The 20,670-nt window shown below is 43.4% G+C and overlaps 2 non-coding genes across 2 annotated transcripts; both read right to left on the bottom strand.

Moving 5' to 3' along the window:
• Positions 1–12,147: 12,147 nt before the first annotated feature.
• Positions 12,148–12,220, bottom strand: trnac-gca (transfer RNA cysteine (anticodon GCA)). Its single transcript has one exon. It is a non-coding gene; the product is annotated as a tRNA-Cys (tRNA).
• A 5,150-nt stretch (positions 12,221–17,370) lies between these two features.
• trnas-gga (transfer RNA serine (anticodon GGA)) lies at positions 17,371–17,444 on the bottom strand. The gene has a single exon. It is a non-coding gene; the product is annotated as a tRNA-Ser (tRNA).
• Between the last annotated feature and the right edge of the window lie 3,226 nt (positions 17,445–20,670).

The raw sequence follows: 20,670 nt of genomic DNA, 5'->3' as shown, positions 1-20,670 counted from the left end.
AATTCAGGATGGTGTGTGGCTTGGAGGGGAACTTGCAGGTTGTGGTGTTCCCATGCATCTGCTGCCCTTGTCCTTCTAGGTGATAAAGGTCGCGGGTTTGGAAGGTGCTGTCTCAGGTGCCTTGGCACATTGCTGCAGTGCATCTTGTGGATGGTACACACTGCTGCCACTGTGTGCCAGTGATGGAGGGCATGAATGTTGTAAATGGGGTGCCAATCAAGCGGGCTGCTTTGTCCTGTTGAGTTTCTTGAGTATTGTTGGAGCTGCACCCAGCCAGACAAGTGGAGAGTATTCCATCATACCCCTTACTAATGTCCAGGCTTTGGGGAGTCAGGAGGTGAGTTACTTGCCGCAGGATTCCTAGTCTCTGACCTGCTCTTGTAGCCATAATATTTATATGGCTACTGCAGTTCAGTTTCTGCTCAATGGTAACCCCCAGGTTGTTGAGAGTGGGAGATTCAGCGATGGTAATGCCATTGAATGTCAAAGGGAGATGGTTAGATTCTCTCTTGTTTGGGATGGTCATTGTCTGGCAGTTGTGTGGTGAGAATCTTATACATCTTTATTGTAGGGTACTCTATTGTACTGTTGAGTGACTACACTTTAAAAGTCCTTCCTTCATTGGCTGTAAAAGGGTTTGCAATGTTCTGTGGTCGTGAAATGCAAGTCTTGCTTTTTCCATTGTTATCAGTGTCATTGTGATCAAAAGATAGGATTCATGAGCACAAAGTTTAAATCAATTTTGATTAAAATAATGTAAAAGCATCTATATTTTTGCACTGTACTTAATAATCTCCATCTTCCTATCCTTACCAAGTACAATGTCTTTGACCCTGAAATTGATTCCACAATCGCAGTCCCTCAGACAATTTCAGCTCAGTTCTGATGAAAGGTCACAGATTTGAAAAGTTAACTCTGTCTCTCTCTCCACAGATGCTGCCAGACCTGCTGAGTATTTCCAGCATTTTCTGTTTTTATTTCAGATTTCCAGTATCAGCAGTATTTTGCTTCTGTGTTACTTTGAAAGTTGAAACTGACCCACCTGTCTACAATTCACACTGGGGTCTCCCATGAAATGATTCTGTATAATGTTGATGTAATGAATACAGACTCCGAGCACAGAGCGTCCTGTGGGGAATTGGGGATATGAAAACCAGCAGACTCTGCAGGAATTTCCACTGGGAGCACAAATTCACAAAATCTACCTTTTATATATCGATTCATTTTGATTGTCCTTCTGGAAAATTATTTTGAAGCAATTTAAACATCAACCCACAGCTCCATGACTGGGTCAATTATGAGGTCATCCTCTGACAGGTCATGTGACAGCTGGAGCCACAAGACATCAGAACCAGATTTGTGACTGGATTAAAACCCGGAATCCTGTCCCAATGGCTTTTCAAATAAAGCTGTTGCTGTTTGAAAACACAGCAGTTCAACTTTCTGCCTGACCATGAGGGGAGCGAGGGAGAAATTTACAAAACTAAATCCTTTTACAAAATAGTTCAAAAACCATTCACTGAAAAATCATGTGAGGACTCATATGCAGTAGAGAAACAAGCAGAATACAGAAAGTACAGAGGAGAGCTGAAAAAGGAAATGAGATCAGCAAGAGAATGTATGAGAAAAGATTAGCAGGTCACATAACTGGGAACACTGAAGTCTTTTACCAACATATGGACAGTCAATGAAAGGGTGGGTCAATAAGGAGATCCTGTGGAGGCAGAGGGTGTGGCTGAGGTACTAATTAAGTACATTTCATCTGTCATCACAAAACAAACGGGTGCTGCAAATGTCACAGTAAAGGAGGAGGAAGTGGAGAATTTGTAGGGGATGAAAATAGTTAAAGAGGAGACAATTACAAGGTTTGCAGTGCTCACAGTAGAAAAGTCACCCGGTCTGGATGGGCTGCATCCTGGGTTGCTGAGGGAAGTCAGGGTGGAAATAGCAGAGACTCGAACCACAATCTTTCAATCCTCCTTGAATGTGGGAATGATGCCAGAGGACTGGAGGATGGAGGTAAGCTTGGGTAGTTCGATCTCAGTTTAACTTGACCATTTTTATCATGTATCCATTGTCATAACTAACAACGTTAAGAAAGCCATTTTATAATGAACACATGACCAAAGGAACCATTTTGTGTTCAGTACTAACGTTTATATCCTGTATAATTAATGAGTAGCTACCCATCCTGAAACAGATGATTGTAAACGTAATGAACCTTGATTGAGTTATAATTAATGAATCAATAAACATTTTAGAGAGAATGGGTTTTCATTTAAAGTTAGTTCAATCTAATTACTGTGAGTTTCTGGGTCTGTGTGGGAAAGGACAGTTTCAGCTAAATGTATTCAAACAATGGACCTTTCTCGGACCCCTGATAAAACCCATGGTATGGTACATCGTGACCTTCAAGAGTCTAGATTTAATGAACAGGAAACTTGTTTCAGATCAGATTGGGAGACAGTGTGAAACCACTCCATTGTACTCATGTCTGAGATTCTGAGGACAGGTGACTGTTAGTGGAAGACATTATTAAGAACCAATTAAATGTACCTCGCAACAGCTAGGACCAATTATTATTTTACATGGTGGTGTGATGGCCATCCAGGGGTTAAAAGTAGAGATCTTGTAAGGTTTCAGTGTGCAGGAACACTAGAAGATCTCAGGGGTAAAGACTCAGATCATCAACCAAGTTCTCCATCTGACGAGGGATCTAGACTGGACAAAGAGGACCGTGACACTCTGAGACCAAGCTCGACCAGTCCCCAGAGCTGTAAAGTTATATTCCCCAAGTTTGTTAAGTATAATTTTACTTTCAATTATTAAGTACTATTTTACTCTCAATAAAAGTTCTGGACTTATTAATCAAGTATCCTGTTGCTTTAATTGGTTAAAGTCATGCCCAAAGTGATTGTCTGCAATAGACTTTTCAGAATTAAAAGATAAGTCTGCAAGGGTTGTGAATATTACAGCCCTGTTTAAAAAGAGAGATAAACCCAGGAACTACAGACCAATTAGCCTAATGTCGGTGGTGGGGAAGCTTTTAGAGACAATTATCCAGGAGGAAATTAACTGTCACTTGGTAGAACATGGGCTGATAAATGACAGCCAGTACAGATTGGTTAACAGAAGATTGTGTCTGAAATAATTAATGAATTAATTTCTTTGATGAAGTTTCAGAGAGAGTTGACGAGGGTGGTGAGGTTAATGGTACGTGTCTGGACGTCAAAATTGTGTTTGAAAAGGTACAATAAACTAGACTTGGGGCAGCACAATGGCACAGTGGTTGGCACTGCAACCTCACAGTTCTCGCAACCCAGGTTCAGTTCTGGGTACTGCCTGTGCAGAGTTTGCAAGTTCTCCCTGTGACTGTGTGTTGCTGCTGGGTGCTCCGGTTTCCTCCCACAAGCAAAGACTGCAGGTTGATAGGTAAACTGGCTGTTGTAAATTGCTCCTCGTGTAGGTAAGAGAATGGTGGGGATGTTATAGGGAATATGGGATTATGGTGTAGGATTACTATAAATGGGTGGTGGTTGGTCAGCACAGACTCAGTGGGCCGTTGGGCCTGTTTCAGTTTTGCATCTCTCTATGACTTGCTAACAAAATTCAAGCAGATGGGATTAAAGGGGCAGTGGCAGTGTGGATCCAAAATTGGCTGCAGGGTAAAAAGTAGGGTGAATGCTTGTTTTTCAGAATGGAGGGAGTAATACAGTAATGTCCTTGTTGTTGCAATATGTTCAATGTCAGACCCCGAGCTGTCCGAGGGATGGGGCAATTTGTGATGTTCCTGTGGTTGCAATATTTGTAGTGTCTGACCTTGATCTGTCACAGGGACGTGGCATTTATGAGGTCCCTGTGGGGTGCTGTTTGTTTGGTGTATCACACTGACCTGTCCCAGAGAACGGGAATGTTGTGATGTCCTTGTGGGTTGCAATCTGTTCAGTGTCTGACTCTGATCTGTACCAGAGATGGGGCAGTGTGTGATATCCTTGTGCATGTCATACAGGCCCACTGGTGTGTGGTTCCATCCTGATGCCAAGAAACAGAGCCCCATCTCTGGGCAAAAAGTCTCACTTCTCAAGGGGTGTCTGGAGAAGACACAGTGGCGCAGTGGTTAGCACCGCAGCCTCACACCTCTAGTGACCCGCGTTCGATTCTGGGTACTGCCTGTGCAGAGTTTACAAGTTCTCCCTGTGACTGCGTGAGTTTCTGCCGGGTGCTCTGGTTTCCTCCCACAGCCAAAGACTTGCAAGTTGACAGGTAAATTGGCCATTGTAAATTGCCCCTAGTGTAGGTAGGTGGTAGGGGAATTGAGGGGATGTGGTAGGAATATGGGATTAATGTCGGATTAGTATAAATGGGTGGTTGATGGTTGGTACAGACTCGGTGGGCTGGAAGGACCTGTTTCAGTACTGTATCTCTAAATAAATAAATAAGAAGGCTGAGGCAGTAAACCTGGACAGTAAATCCGGAGTGGAGTCCTGGGGGCGGTTACCTGTGACTTATCAGGCAGTTTTCCAGCAACTCCTGCAACAGAACTGGTAACAAACAGTACTGGTTTTTCCTTTCCTTTGGACAATACGAGCAATGCTGAGAGGGGGTCCTGATGCTCAGGGTCTCCATACTGTTTGCCCAGGCCTGTGCCCGAGAGAGGACACTCCAGCTTCGTGGTTAAACATGAGCACAACCCGGGAATAAACAGTTACTGATTATAAGCTCTCATTCAATTGGTGTAGAGTATGAGCGCCAGGGGTTACTTCGGACAGTGGGAGAGCTCTTAGTGTCTCATTGGATAGCTACCATTCACTCCAAGCTGGGCAGCCCCCAGTCAGTTAGGTGCTGTGAAGCCACGACCTGCTTGCTTCAATGGGTGCTTGGAGCTTGGAGAGTCATCTCTCAACAGACGGATTGATAATCTATGCACCAAGAAAAACAAACTCAACAAAGAAGACACCAGTCCTTCGCATCACAAGCTGGAATGTGAGGACCATGTGTCCTGGCCTTACCGACAACCTTCTGCAGGTTGATGACACACACAAGACAGCTGTGAATGCTCAATGTGGACATTGCTGTGCTGCAAGAAACTAGACTCGTTCAAAGTGGATCCCTCAAAGAGAAACACTACACCTTCTTCTGGCAGGGGAAAGCCCAAGAGGCAACTCGTGAGCATGGAGTGGGTTTCACAGTAAAATACACGCCACTTCAAATGAGTGAACCACCCACAGTAGGCTCAGAGAGACTTCTTACTTGTCAACAAGTGTGGGCCCAGTTAATCTCATGTGCATCTATGTCCCGACACTCACCTCCACCCCAGATGTCAAGGATCAATTCTATGTGACACTTGACACTGCCATCAGTAGAATTCCCAGCACTGAGGGACTGTACCTTCTAGGAGACTTCAACACAAGCTTGGGTACAGACTACACAGCTTTGCCAATGTGCATAGAGCACCAGGGGATTGGCAAGATGAGTGAAAATGGACAGAGGTTGCTGGAGCTATGCTGTCACCATGGATTCTGTGTGATGAACAGCTACTTCCAGGTCAAGCTGTGCTACAAGGTGTCCTGGAGACATCCGAGATCATGCCATTGGCACCAGCTAGACCTTATCTTCACCAGACATAACACCCTCAGCAGTGTCCTCATCACTCGCAGCTATCACAGCGCTGACTGTGACACTGATCACTCCCTGGTGTGTAACAAGGTCAGGCTTCAGCCAAGGAAGCTTCATCCATCCATGATAAAAGCTCGTCTTCTGATCAACACTTGCCGAACGACTGATCCAGAAAGGACCCAGGAGTTCCTCAACATCCTCGATCAGGCTCTTTCAGACAACAATGCTCAAGGCCTCAGTGCAGTGTCAAAGTGGAATCATCTGCACACCACCATCTATAACTCTGCACTCACTGTGTATAGGAGAAGAGATGGGAGGAATGCTGACTGGTTTGAGGCTTATTGGACTGAAATGGAGTCAGTTACTGCAACTAAGAGGAGCGCCCTCATGAACTACAAACAAGTCCCCAGCAAACAACATCTAAATGCTCTCAGAGCTGCCAGAAACAAGTCTCTGCAGACTGCTCGGCACTGCACCAATCAATACTGGTTAAAACTCTGCTGATGAATCCGGGGATGCTATGTTTGAAGGAATTAAGAAAGCAATGGGCCAAGTAGTAACTAAATCAGCACCTGTTGAAGACAAAGAGAGGGGTGATCATCACTGAACCTAACAAGCAGATGGAAAGGTGAGTGGAGCATTATCTTGAACTCTACATAACGGAGAACATTGTCATTGAAGTAGCTCTCAGTGCCATTCCAGACTTCCCTGTCATGGAGGAACTGGACAGTGAGCCCACCATAGTCCAGCTCAACAAGGGCTCAAAACATGCGTGATGCAAACATTGTCACCTTGTACAAAATTAAGGGGGATCGCAGTGACTGCAGCAATTATCGGAGCCAGCTACTCAGTTCCACTCACCTGCTCGATCCCTTTCCTCCTGCAAGTTCCTTTGCTTCAGGTATCCATCCAATTTCCTTTTCAAATCATTGATTGTCTCTACTTCCACCACACTCGTGGGTCAGGACATTACCACTCACAGCATAAAAAAATTCCACCTCAGCCAAGGATGGGAAATATTTATATCTTCTCTATTTAGCTTATTCCCTATCTCTACGAGAATAGAATGGCAGTCAACATGAAAGGGAACCCAAAAATCTTCGAGCAGTATATAAATAATAAGCAGGTAGTCAGCGGTGAAGTGGGCCCCATTAGGGACAAAGAGGGTAATATATACTTAGAGCTGCTGGGCAATGTTAATCTAGTTAATAAGTACCTTGTATCAATGATCACTAAGGAAGTGGAATTTGACAAAATATCAGGAGAAGTGGAGAGTGTAGAGGCAATGGAGAGGGTACAAATTGAGAGAGGGAGGTACTGAAAAGGCTGGTTATGCTTCAGGAAGATAAATTACCTGGTCCGGATGGCTTTCATCCCAGATTGCGAAAGGAAATGTGGATGCAGATAACAGAAAGGCTTGCTATAATCTTCCAATCTTCCCTGGATACGGGGGAGGTGTCAGAGGATTAAACAGTTGCAAATGTGACACCCTTATTCAAGAAAGGGTGTAAGGACAGTCCGGCTAACAACAGGCCAGTTAGATTAACAGCAGTGGTGGGTAAGGTTTTAGAAAGAACAATCAGGGAAAAAATCAACAGTCACTTGTAGAGGTTTGAGTTAATTAAGGAGAGTGAGCATGGATTTATACATGGGAGTTCATGCTTGACTAATCTAACTGCATTTTTTGATGAACTAACAGAGCAGGTTTATGAAGGGAATGCAGTGGATGTTCTTTATATGGATTTTAAGAAACGACACATAAAAGGTGATTAACAACATTGAGGTTCATGGAATAGGAGGGTCAGTGTCCAATTGGATAGAAAATTGGCTTAAGGACAGAAAACAGCAAGTCGCAATAAATGATTCATTCTCAGACTGGAAGGTTGTCGACAGTGCTGTTCCCCAAGGGTCACGTTTGGAACCACTGCTTTTTACTTGCGACAGATAAATGACTTGGATCTTGGAATATAGAGTAGAATCTCAAAATATGCCGATAACACAAAACTTGGAGAAGTGGCAAACAGTGAGGATGAAATGAACCACCTGCAACAAGACAGTGATAGGCTAGCAGAATGGGCAGACAGGTGCAGATGGATTTTAATAGTGACTAGTGTGAGGTGATGCATTTTAGCAGAAGGAATAGGGAGAGGCAATATATACTTAATGGCACAGTTCTAAAGAGTGTGCAGGAATAGAGGGACCTGTTCACTGAACAATGAACAACGTGAACAATTACTTCTTGTTGTGTGCTCTCAGATTTGTCACCTTCACTGTACTGGAGTGAGGTGACATCTACTGGCAGGAAGCAAGAACTGCAATCAAGCAGCAGAAATTCCATCGTCTGTCAGGGTGAAAGAAACATTGCAATTTGAGGAAATAGTGAATGGGTTTGATTGGGTTGGTGGAGACATGGTTCCACTTGTGGTGGAGTCCAAAGCAAAGGCCAGAAATATAAAATTGTCATTATTAAAAGATATGAGGAATTCATGATAAATGTATTTAGGTAGTGAGTGGGTGAAATCTAGATAAAATAGAAAGTGAGATTGGGTGGACAGAAGCAGTGTGAAAGGATGGCTCAAACAAAAGGTAAACGCCCTGAAAGGTGAACTCTGTTTCTCTCTCCACAGATGCTGCCAGAGTTTCTGAACATTTCCAACACTTTCTGTTTTTATTTCAGAATTTGCAAGATGTTGCTTTGCTCTGAAAAAAAAATGGATGGTCGGCTTTGGCTGCCAGTGAAATTCCACAGGAGCTAAAAGGAAGTTCTGATAACAGTGGCATGTTGATCTAGGGGTATGATCCTTGCTTAGGGTGAGTGATTAATTAATGTGTGAGAGATCCTGGGTTCAAATCCTGGACAAGTCCTACTTCTTTGGCATTTTTAGTTTCAGGTCATTGATTGGTTTCAGCCTTGCAGAAGGCGGAATTGATTTCCATATGGAGCCTGCTTGAGGACCAGAGAGCTGGATTCAAAGAGCTTGATTAACTAAATGAACAGATAGCCAAGTGGGAATATAAAGTTGTTGCAGTAATTGTGACCTGACTCCAAAAACAACAGGACTGGGTTCTGGACTGGAATGGAATGGAATTCTTCAGTGTTTCTGTTGTTTGGCTTGCATTGACTCATCGATTTTCTTGTTTTTCACTTTGTCGATGCCTTTGAATAATTGTGGATCCTTCTTCAGATTGTCATCTTTCACCAGGTAGTTCTGACCTCTGATGATGATGATCGTAATGAGCTTCAAGTCACTGATAGTTTTGGAACTGAACAGATTTCCTTTGCTTGAGTCTACAACATGGAACTCAGTCTGACATGTGGACCCATGGGAGGATTTGAATGCCACCCCTGCGTTGGAGAATACAGTTGCATCCATCCAATAAGAGACCGAGTAGAAGTGACAGTTCAGTCAGTCAAACATTAAACTTTTAATTTCAGGGTGGTGAGTTTGAGTGCCATTTTGTTTTTCCCTTTTTTAAGGCTTCATTAGCAGAGAGTACAAGGAGTGTTTGAAATGAAATTCAGCAAAAGTGTGAGAAAGTCTCACTTTGATTCGGGACTCATCTCTCTGCAGCATCTCGCTGTGAAAGATTGAACTTCATCTCATTTCATTCCCAGCTCGGGGTCAGTGCGGCTCAGTGGGACTTCTGGCTGTCTCCTGCTTCACAATCCATCAGTGCTGAGAAAGCAATGGGGAATATTATTCACGGCTCTGTAACCTGAGGACACCGATTTAAGGTGAATGGCAAAAGAACCAAAGGCAACATGAGGAAAAACTTCTTTTGCACAGCGAGTGGTTAAGATCTGATATGCACTGCTTGAGAGTGTGATGGAGGCTGATTCAACCATGGCTTTCAAAATGGTATAAGATAAATATCTGAAGTGGAAAGATTGCATGTTTTCATGGAATACATGAGTCTGTGGCATGAGCTGAGTTGCTCGTGCATAGAAGCAGCACAAGCACAATGAGTTGAATGGCTTCCTTTTGTTCTGTAACTATTCTATGATCTATGATTCTTTTCAGAGTGAAATCAACACTCACATGCAAGAAACTGACAGGTACACTGTAAACTTCGCATTACCAGACAAGAAATTGACAGATGCAGTGTGAAACCCACAGTCACGTAGCAGCAGTTGGCAGGTAACGTGTAAAAATCTTTCTTTCATATCCCAACTGCAAGGTACAAAGGAAATTAGGTACAAACCCAGGCTCACACTTCAAAGACTGAGAGATACAAAGCAAAACACATACTCACCTACAAGTACAGAGACGAAGACACACTCAGAGGAGGTGCAGATTAAAGACACATGCATGTAACAGAAACTAATAGGGATAGAATCAAACCCTTTCTCACTTCTCAGAAACTGATAGATATCGACAAAAGCTGATGCTCACATACAAGTTGTTGAAAGATAGCAGAAACAAACAAGTACTGAATAATACCCACAGTCACAGACCAAAAACTGAAATATACTGAGTTAAACACCACTTTCTCACACCAGAAACTCATGGCTGCAAAGTGAAGCTGACTCTATCCTGCCAGGCACTGACAGGTGCAAAAGAAAACACTCACGACGATTCCAGGTCATGAAATGTACGTAATAAAACCTTTCAGCTGAAAGAATAGCATTGATGACAGGTGTGATACCCAGAATGCTCAGCGGCCTAGAATCCGCCCTATCTGTGACAGGAGCTGGGTGCGCAGGCTCGGTAGGGAGCTTTGTCAGCAGCTCGAGCTGCGGGTTCGGAGTTGGAGCGGGATATTCACAAAGTGCGAGAAGACTTTGCGGGCTCACACAGCTAGAGCAGGGCCTCAGGGCCACAATAAGATGGAACAATCCCATCTGTATCCCTGCGGATGGCGGTGGTGAAGCTTTTCCCGGTGAGGCTTCCCGAAACGGCGTCCATAAATGGATAAGAATTGGGGACTGGTCAGGGAGCGTCTCTAAATGAATAAAATTTGGGTACTGGTCAGGGAGCGTCTGTAAATGGATAAGAATTGAGGACTGGGCAGGGAGCGTCTGCAAATGGATAAGAATTGGGGGACTGGGCAGGGAGCGTCTCTAAATGAATAAGATTTGGGTACTGGTCAGGAAGCGTCTGTAAATGGATAAGAATTGGGGACTGGGCAGGGAGTGTCGATAATTGAATAAGAGTTGGAGACTGGGCAGGGAGCGTTTCTAAATGAATAAGATTTGGGGACTGGGCAGGGAACGTAATAAATGCTTCAGAATTGGGGACTGGTTCGGGAGCGTTTTTTTATTCGTTCGTGGGATGTGGGCGTCGCTGGCTCGATCTCAGCTCGAGTAATGTGTCCAGTTATCGGCACCAGGCTTTAGAAAGGACATCAAAGCTTCTGAGACAGTTCAGAGGAGATTTACTAGAATGATACCATAGATGAGGGGTGTCAGTTCTCTGGACAGGCTGGTGAAGCTGGGATTGTTCTCCTCAGAGTACAGAAGGTTAAGGGAAGATTTAATAGAGGTGTTCAGAATCATGAAGGATTTTCATAGGGTAGAGAGGGAGAAACTGTTTCCACTGTCCTGGGGGTCAGTAACCAGAGGACACAGATTTAAAATAATTGGCCAAAAATGTCAAGGGGAGGTGAGGAGAGATCTTTTTACCCAGTAACTGATTCGGATTTGGAATGAATTGTCTGACAGGGTGGTGGAAACAGATTCAATTATAACTTTCATAAAGGAATTGGACAAATATTTCAAAGTGAAATTCTCCAGGATTATGGGGAAATAGGCAGGGGGTTGGACTAATTGCATCTTTTTGTCAGAGAGTCAGCAGAGGCACAATGGGGCCGAATGGCCTCCTTCTGTGCTGCATGATTCTACGAACATAAGAACGAGGAGCCGGAGTCGGCAAGTCAGCCACTCGAGCCTGCTCTGCCGTTCAATACAATCATGGCTGATCTCATCACGGCAGTTCTTGTTTCTTGCCAGTAGATGTCACTTCACTCCAATACAGTGATACAAAGTACTCATTCAGTAGATTAACATTGCCCTGCACCTCTAAGCTGAAATTATCCTTTTTGTCCCTAATAGGCCCGACTCAACCTCTTACTACCCACTTATCATTTACATGCTGCTCGAAGATTTTTGGGTTTCCTTTCATGTTGACTGCCAGTCTATTCTCATAGAAATGGAGAATAAGCAAATATAGAAGATGTAAGTATTTCCCATCCTTGATGAGGTGGAACTTTCTTATATTGTGGGTGGTAATGACTTGGCCCACGAGTGTGGTGGAAGCAGAGACAATCGATGATTTGAAAAGGAAATTAGATGGATACTTCAAGGAAAGAAACTTGCAGGAGGAAAGGGATCGAGCTGGTGAGTGGAACTGACTAGATTGCTCCGGGGAGAGCCAGCATGGATGTGATAGGCCAAACGACCACCTTCTGTGCTGTAAATGACTCTGTGTTGTTTCTCAAATTCAATCCACTGGTGCTTGGTAAATAATTTCAAAGTAAATTGTGCAACTGGAAAATCAGAACCAAGGCAAGGGACGCAGAAGGAAGCAAAATTGCTGAAACCCGGGATTGAACCAGAAACCTTTAGATCTGCAGTTTAACGCTTTCCCAACTGAGCTATTTCAGCCCTGCATTGACAGTGGCTTGTTGTCCTTGTTTTGGAAGAAAATACATACATTCAAGTTTTCCAAAAAAATAAAGAACACAACATGTGAGTAATATTCCCCATTGCTTTCTCAGTACTGATGGATTGTGAAGCGGGAGACAGCCAGAAGTGCCACTGAGCCGCACAGACCCCGAGCTGAGAATGAAATGAGATCAAATTCAATCTTTCATAGTGAGATGCTGCTGAGAGGTAAGAGTCCTGAATCAAAGCGAGACTTGCTCATTTCAAACACTCCCTGTACTCTCTGCTCATGAAGCCTTAAAAAAGGGAAAAACAGAATGGCACTCAAACTCACAACCCTGCCATTAAAAGTCTCATATTCGACTGACAGAACTGTCACTTCTAATCGGTCTCTTATTGGATGGATGCAACTCCAACGCAGGGATGGCATTCAAATCCTCCCATGGGTCCACATGTCAGACTGAGTTCCATGTTGTAGACTCAAGCAAAGGAAATCTGCTCACTTCCAAAACTATCAGCGAATTGAAGCTGATTACAATCAACATCATCAGAGGTCAGAACTACCTGGTGAAAGAAGACACCCTGAAGAAGGATCCACAATTATTCAAAGGCATCGACAAAGTGAAAAACAAGAAAATCGATGAGCCAATGCAAGCCAAACAACAGAAACACTGAAGAATTCCATTACATTCCAGTCCAGATGTTTTTGGAGTCAGGTCACAATTCCAGCAACAACTTTATATTCCCACTTGGCGATCTGTACATTTAGTTAATTACAATTTTGTCGTCAAGCTCTTTGAATCCAGTTGTCTCGTGCTCAAGCCAGCTCCGCATGGAAGTCAATTGCGCCTTCTGCAAGGCTGAAACCAATAGATAACCTTAATCTAAAAATGCCAGCAGACCAGGGCTCGCCCATGACTTGAACCCGGGATCTCTCGCATGTTAATTAACCACACGCTCTAAGCGAGGATCATACCCCTAGACCAAAGAGCCGCTGACAGGTCAGGCTTCATGAGCTGCTGTGGAATTTCACTGGAACCCCCCAGCCAATCACCCATTTTTTTCAGATCAAAGCAACATCCTGCAAATGCTGAAATAAAAACAGAAAGTGCTGGAAATGTTCAGCAGCTCTGGCAGCATCTGTGCTGTGAGAAACACAGTTAACGTTTCAGGGCACTCACCTTTTGTTTAGCCATCCTTTCAGACTGCTTCTGTCCATCCAATCTCACTTTCTATTCTATCCACATTCTAACCATTCACGACATTACTACATTTTTCATGAATTCCTCATTTCTTTTATTAATGACAATTTTGTATTTCTGGCCTTTGCTTCAGACACCACTACAAGTGGAATCATGTCTCTATCTACCCAATCAAACCACTTCGCTGTATCCTCACATTGCAATGTTTCTTTTACCCTGACAGACTGTGGAGTTTCTGCTGCTTGATTGCAGTTCTTGCTTCCCGCCAGTAGATGTCACCTCACTCCAATACAGTGAAGTTTACAAATCTGAGAGAGACACAACAGGAAATAATTGTTCACATTATAGTGAATGTGTGGGATTTAGAAATACTAGGAGTGGAGACGAGTTATTATTGCACTCTGCTATTACATCTTTTATAATGGACTCCAGCATTTTCCCCACGACTGAAGTCAGGCTTCTTTTGGGCCCCCTGATCTCGAGAGACAATGGAAACGCGCCTGGAGGTGGTCAGTGGTTTGTGAAGCAGCGCCTGGAGTGGCTATAAAGGCCAATTCTGGAGTGACAGGCTCTTCCACAGGTGCTGCAGAGAAATTTGTTTGTCGGGGCTGTTGCACAGTTGGCTCTCCCCTTGCGCCTCTGTCTTTTTTCCTGCCAACTACTAAGTCTCTTCGACTCGCCACAATTTAGCCCTGTCTTTATGGCTGCCCGCCAGCTCTGGCGAATGCTGGCAACTGACTCCCACGACTTGTGATCAATGTCACACGATTTCATGTCGCGTTTGCAGACGTCTTTATAGCGGAGACATGGACGGCCGGTGGGTCTGATACCAGTGGCGAGCTCGCTGTACAATGTGTCTTTGGGGATCCTGCCATCTTCCATGCGGCTCACATGGCCAAGCCATCTCAAGCGCCGCTGACTCAGTTGTGTGTATAAGCTGGGGGTGTTGGCCGCTTCAAGGACTTCTGTGTTGTAGATATGGTCCTGCCACCTGATGCCAAGTATTCTCCGAAGGCAGCGAAGATGGAATGAATTGAGACGTCGCTCTTGGCTGGCATACCTTGTCCAGGCCTCGCTAACCGGTATATAATTCGCTGTTTTCTTTCTGCCTCTTTTTTTAAATAGTGGAGTTACATTAACTACCGTCCAATCCATTGGAACTGTTCCAGAGTCGATAGAATTTTGAAAAAAGACCAGAAATGCATCTGCTATTTCAAGGGCCACTTCCTTAAGTACTCTGGGATGTAGATTATCAGGCCCTGGGCATTTATCGGCCTTCAATCCCATCAATTTCCCAAACATTCCCTACTAATACTGATTTCATACAGTTCCTCCTTCTCACTAGACCCTATGTTCCCCAACATTTCTGGGAGATAATTTGTATCCTCCGTTGTGAAGACAGATCCAAAGTATGTATTTAATTGGTCTGCCATTTCTTTGTTCCCCATTATAAATTCCCCCGTTTCTGACTGTAAGGGGCCCACATTTGTCTTCACTAATCTTTTTCTCTACACATATCTATAGAAGCTTTTACAGTCAGTTTTTATGTTCTCTGCGAGCTTACTCTCATACTCTATTTCCCCCTTCTTAATCAATCCTTTTGTCCTCCTCTGCTAAATTCCAAACTGCTCACAATCTTCAGTTTTGCTGCTTGTTCTGGCCATTTTATATTTCTCCTCCTTGGATCTAATACTTCCCTTAATTTCTTTTGTAAGCCACAGTTGAGCCACCTTTCCTGTTTTAATTTTACACAGACAGGAATGAACAATTGTTGTAATTCATCCATGCGCTCTTTAAATGCTAGCCATTGCCTATCCACTGTCAACCCTTTAAGTAACGTTCCCCAATCTATCATAGCCAACTCCCGCCTCATACCTTCATAGTTTTCTTTGTTTAGATTCAGGACCCGAGTCTCGGAATCAACTCTCTTCATCTTAATGAAGAATTTTATCATATTATGGGCGCACTTCCCCAAGGGACACCACACAACAAGATTGTTAACTAATCCTTTCTCATTACACAATACCCAGTCCAGGATGGCCTGTTCTCTGGAGGTGTTATGCACCTCTATCAATTCTCCACTCAATCTCCTTTGAGAAAGGCAGAATAATACTAGCTTTTCCAACCTAACCTTGTAACTAAAATCCCCCATCCCTGGATCCATTCTGGTAAATCGCCTCTGCGTCCTGTCAAGGACCCTCACATTCTTTCTAAAGTCTGCTGAGCAGAACTGGAAGCAACACTCCAATTGGGGCCTAACCAGAATTTTATAATGGTTCAGCATCACTTCCCTGCTTTTGTACTCAATGCCTCTATTTATAAAGCCCAAGATCCCATATGCTGTGCGAACCACTCTCGCAATATGACTTGCCTCCTTCAAAGATTGATGCACATGAACCCCAAGTCCCTCTATTCCAGAACACTCTTTAGAACTGTGCCATTAAGTATATATTGCCTCTCCCTATTCCTTATGCCAAAATACATCACCTCACACTTGTCACTATTAAATTCCATCTGCCACCTGTCTGCCCATTCTGCTAGCCTATCACTGTCCTGTTGCAGGCAATTCATATCATCTTCACTGTTTGCCGCTCCTCCAGGTTTGGTGTCATCGGCATATTTTGAGATTCTACTCTGTATTCCAAGATCCAAGTCACTTACCTTGAGCAAAAAAAGCAGTGGTTCTAGCACTGACCCTTGGGGAACACCACTGTCGACTATCCTCCAGTCTGACAAAGAACCATTTAATAAGACTCGCTGTTTTCTGTCCTTAAACCAATTTTCTATCCAATTGGACACTGACCCTCCTATACCACGAACCTCAATTTTGTTAACCGCCCTTTTATGTGGTACCTTGTCAAACGCTTCCTTAAAATCCATATAAACAACATCCACTGCATTCCCTTCATCAACCTGCTCTGTTAGTTCATCAAAAAATGCAGTTAGATTAGTCAAGCATGAACACCCATTTATAAATCCATGCTCACTCTCCTTAATTAACTCGAACCTCTCCAAGTGACTGTTGATTTTTTACCCTGATTATTCTTTCTAAAACCTTACCCACCGCTGCTGTTAATCTAACTGGCCTGTAGTTACCTGGACTGTCCTTACACCCTTTCTTGAATAAGGGTGTCGCATTTGCTGCTGTTTAATCCTCTGGCACCTCCCCCGTATCCAGGGAAGATTGGAAGATTATGGCAAACTCTTCCATTATCTGCATCCGCATTTCCTTTCGCAACCTGGGATGCCAGCCATCCAGACCAGGTGATTTATCTTCCCTAAGCACAGCCAGCCTTTTTAGTACCTCCCTCTCTCAATTTGTACCCTCTCCATTGACTCTACTCTCTTCACTTCGACTGATATTTTGTCAAATTCCACTTCCTTAGTGATCACTGATACAAAGTACTCATTAAGTAGATTAACATTGCCCTGCACCTCTCAGCTTATATTATCCTTTTTGTCCCTAATAGGCCCGACTCAACCTCTTACTACCCACTTATCATTTACATGCTGCTCGAAGATTTTTGGGTTTCCTTTCATGTTGACTGCCAGTCTATTCTCATAGAAATAGAGAATAAGCAAATATAGAAGATGTAAGTATTTCCCATCCTTGATGAGTTGGAATTTTTTATGTTGTGGGTGGTAATGTCTTGGCCCACGAGTGTGGTGGAAGCAGAGACAATCAATGATTTGAAAAGGAAATTGGATGGATACTTGAAGGAAAGAAACTTGCAGGAGGAAAGGGATCGAGCTGGTGAGTGGAACTGACTAGATTGCTCCGGGGAGAGCCAGCATGGACGTGATAGGCCAAATGACCACCTTCGATGTTGTAAATGACTCTGTGTTGTTTCTCAAATTCAATCCACTGGTGCTTGGGAAATAATCTCAAAGTAAATTGTGCAACTGGAAAATCAGAACCAAGGCAAGGGACGCATAAGGAAGCAAAATTGCTCAAACCCGGGATTGAACCAGGGACCTTTAGATTTCCAGTCTAACGCTCTCCAAACTGAGCTATTTCAAACCTACATTAACAGCAACTTGGTGTCCTTGTTTTGGAAGAAAATGCATACATTCAAGTTTTCCAAAAAATTAAAGAACACAACATGTGAGTAATATTTCCCATTGCTTTCTCATTACTGATGGATTGTGAAGCGGGAGACAGCCAGAAGTACCACTGAGCCGCACAGACCCCGAGCTGAGAATGAAATGAGATCAAATTCAATCTTTCATAGTGAGATGCTGCTGAGAGGTTAGAGTCCTGAATCAAAGCGAGACTTGCTCATGTCAAACACTCCCTGTACTCTCTGCTCATGAAGCCTTAAAAAAGGGAATAACAGAATGGCACTCAAACTCACAACCCTGCCATTAAAAGTCTCATATTCGACTGACAGAAGTGTCACTTCTACTCGGTCTCTTATTGGATGGATGCAACTCCAACGCAGGGATGGCATTCAAATCCTCCCATGGGTCCACATGTCAGACTGAGTTCCATGTTGTAGACTCAAGCAAAGGAAATCTGCTCACTTCCAAAACTATCAGCGAATTGAAGCTGATTACAATCAACATCATCAGAGGTCAGAACTACCTGGTGAAAGAAGACACCCTGAAGAAGGATCCACAATTATTCAAAGGCATGGACAAAGTGAAAAACAAGAAAATCGATGATTCAATGCAAGCCAAACAACAGAAACACTGAAGAATTCCATTCCATTCCAGTCCAGAACCCAGTCCTGTTGTTTTTGGAGTCAGGTCACAATTCCAGCAACAACTTGATATTCCCACTTGGCTATCTGTACATTTAGTTTATTGCAATTTTGTCGACAAGCTCTTTGAATCCAGTTGTCTGGTCCTCATGCCAGCTCTGTTTGGAAGTCAAATCCACCTTCTGCAAGGCTGAAACCAAGAGATAACCTGAATCTAAAAATGCCAGCAGGCCAGGGCTCATCTGGGATAAGAACCCTGGATTTCTTAAATGTTAATCAACCACATTCTCCAAGCGAGAATCATACCCCTAGACCAACGAGCCACTGACCAGTCAGGTTGTTTTAGCTGCTGTGGAATTTCACTGGAACCCCCCAGCCAATCATCCATTTTTTTTTTCAGATCAAAGCAACATCCTGCAAATGCTGAAATAAAAACAGAAAGTGCTGGAAATGTTCAGCAGCTCTGGCAGCATCTGTGCTGTGAGAAACACAGTTAACGTTTCTGGGCACTCACCTTTTGTTTCAGCCATCCTTTCAGACTGCTTCTGTCCATCCAATCTCACTTTCTATTCTATCCACATTCTAACCATTCACTACGTTGCTACATTTTTCATGAATTCCTCATTTCTTTTATTAATGACAATTTTGTATTTCTGGCCTTTGCTTCAGACACCACCACAAGTGGAATCATGTCTCCATCTACCCAATCAAACCACTTTGCTGGATCCTCACATTGCAATGTTTCTTTAACCCTGACAGACTGTGGAGTTTCTGCTGCTTGATTGCAGTTCTTGCTTCCCGCCAGTAGATGTCACCTCACTCCAATACAGTGAAGTTTACAAATCTGAGAGAGACACAACAGGAAATAATTGTTCACATTATAGTGAATGTGTGGGATTTAGAAATACTAGGAGTGGAGACGAGTTATTATTGCACTCTGCTATTACATCTTTTATAATGGACTCCAGCATTTTCCCCACGACTGATGTCAGGCTAACCGGTATATAATTCGCTGTTTTCTTTCTGCCTCTTTTTTTAAATAGTGGAGTTACATTAACTACCGTCCAATCCATTGGAACTGTTCCAGAGTCGATAGAATTTTGAAAAAAGACCAGAAATGCATCTGCTATTTCAAGGGCCACCTTCTGAAGTACTCTGGGATGCAGATTATCAGGCCTTGGGGATTTATCGGCCTTCATTCCCATCAATTTCCCAAACATTCCCTACGAATACAGATTTCATACAGTTCCTCCTTCTCATTAGACCCTATGTTCCCCAACATTTCTGGGAGGTAATTTGTATCGTCCTTTGTGAAGACTGAACCAAAGTATGTATTTAATTGGTCTGCCATTTCTTTGTTCCCCATTATAAATTCCCCCGTTTCTGACTTTAAGGGACCCACATTTGTCTTCACTAATCTTTTTCTCGACACATATCTAGAGAAGCTTTTACAGTCAGTTTTTATGTTCTCTGCTAGCTTACTCTCATACTCTATTTCCCCCTTCTTAATCAATCCTTTTGTCCTCCTCTGCTAAATTCCAAACTGCTCACAATCTTCAGGTTTGCTGCTTGTTCTGGCCATTTTATATTTCTCCTCCTTGGATCTAATACTTTCCTTAATTTCTTTTGTAAGCCACAGTTGAGCCACCCTTCCTGTTTTACTTTTGCACAGACAGGAATGAACAATCGTTGTAATTCATCCATGCGCTCTTTAAATGCTAGCCATTGCCTATCCATTGTCAACCCTTTAAGTAACGTTCCCCAATCTATCATAGCCAACTCCCGCCTCATACCTTCATAGTTTTCTTTGTTTAGATTCAGGACCCGAGTCTCGGAATCAACTCTCTCACTCTCCATCTTAATCAAGAATTTTATCATATTATGGGCGCACTTCCCCAAGGGACCCCACACAACAAGATTGTTAACTAATCCTTTCTCATTACACAATACCCAGTCCAGGATGGCCTGTTCTCTAGAGGTGTTATACACCTCTATCAATTCTCCACTCAATCTCCTTTGATATAGGCAGAATAATCCTAGCTTTTCCAACCTAACCTTGTAACTAAAATCCCCCATCCCTGGATCCATTCTGGTAAATCGCCTCTGCATCCTCTCAAGGACCCTCACATTCTTTCGAAAGTCTGCTGAGCAGAACTGGAAGCAACACTCCAATTGGGGCCTAACCAGAGTTTTAGAATGGTTCAGCATAACTTCCCTGCTTTTGTACTCAATGTCTCTATTTATAAAGCCCAAGATCCCATATGCTTTGCGAACCACTCTCGCAATATGTCTTGCCACCTTCAAAAATCGGTGCACATGAACCCCAAGTCCCTCTATTCCAGCACACTCTTTATAACTGTGCCATTAAGTATATATTGCCTCTCCCTATTCCTTATGCCAAAATACATCACCTCACACTTGTCACTATTAAATTCCATCTGCCACCTGTCTGCCCATTCTGCTAGCCTATCACTGTCCTGTTGCAGGCAGTTCATATCATCCTCACTGTTTGCCACTCCTCCAAGTTTGGTGTCATCGGCTTATT

This window comes from Heterodontus francisci, unplaced genomic scaffold (genome assembly GCF_036365525.1).
Source record: "Heterodontus francisci isolate sHetFra1 unplaced genomic scaffold, sHetFra1.hap1 HAP1_SCAFFOLD_75, whole genome shotgun sequence".
Classification (NCBI taxonomy): domain Eukaryota; kingdom Metazoa; phylum Chordata; class Chondrichthyes; order Heterodontiformes; family Heterodontidae; genus Heterodontus; species Heterodontus francisci.
The sequence above is the reverse complement of the archived record's forward strand: the minus strand, read 5'-3'. Positions and strand labels throughout refer to the sequence as shown.